Source organism: Mus caroli, chromosome 8 (assembly GCF_900094665.2).
Source record: "Mus caroli chromosome 8, CAROLI_EIJ_v1.1, whole genome shotgun sequence".
NCBI lineage: Eukaryota > Metazoa > Chordata > Mammalia > Rodentia > Muridae > Mus > Mus caroli.
Genome location: NC_034577.1, coordinates 115,302,664 through 115,303,705, shown reverse-complemented (window position 1 = coordinate 115,303,705; position 1,042 = coordinate 115,302,664).

The window sequence follows — 1,042 nt, the reverse complement described above, 5'->3', positions numbered from 1 at the left end:
CTTCTTCTTTTTCTTCTTCCTCCTCCTTCTCTTCTCCTTCTCCTCCTCTTCCTCCTCCTCCTCCTCCTCCTTCTTCTTCTGCTTCTGCTTCTTCTGCTTCTTCTTCTTTTTTACTTTTTATAACTATCTGAGTCAGACTGGGTTAGAGCCCTGTTTCACTCTATTCTGGTGTCTATAATAAAATTAGAAATAGCAGATTAATTCAAGAAATTCAAGAGTCTGGAAGGCCAAGGTCAGGGTGTGGGTAGATTCACTATCCGTTCAGGACCCACTCTTTGGTTCATGGCAGTGCTTTCTCCTTGCGGCCTGTTACAGGGACCTGTTCCAATAGTCTAACAGGCTGATAGTCTGATATCGGAGGTAGTTACATCCACAGGTGGTAAGAGCAGCAGATGTAATTCCTACATTGATGACACCCTACTGATAACAGTAATACTCTTGTGACCCCAAAGTCCACTCCAGTACCCGGAGATGAGTCATCAGTGTGTGACCTGGATAGAGAGAGAGAAAAACACTGAGACCACTTCTGTCTTGGATAGGGTTTTGCTGCTGTGAACAGACACTGTGACCAGTGCAAGTCTTATAAAGGACAACATTTAATTGGGTCTGGCTTACAGCATCAGAGGATCAGCCCGTTATCATCAAGGCAGGAACATGATAGCATAGAGGCAAGCATGGTGCAGGCAGAACTGAGAGTTCTACGTCTTCATCTGCAGGTTCTTAGTGGAAGACTCACTTCCAGGCAGCTAGAACTAGGGTTTTGTTTTGTTTTGTTTTGTGTTTTGTGTTTTGTGTTTTGTTTTTTGTTTTTTGTTTTTCGTTTTTCGTTTTTTGGTTTTTGGTTTTTGGTTTTTGGTCTTTGGTCTTTGGTTTTTGGTTTTTTGAGACAGGGTTTCTCTGTGTAGCCCTATCTGTTCTGGAACTCACTTTGTAGACCAGGCTGGCTAGAACTAGGTTTTTAAAGCCCATACCCACAGTGACACACCTACTCCAACAAGGGCATATCTCCAAATAGTGCCACACTCCCTGGGCCAAGCATATA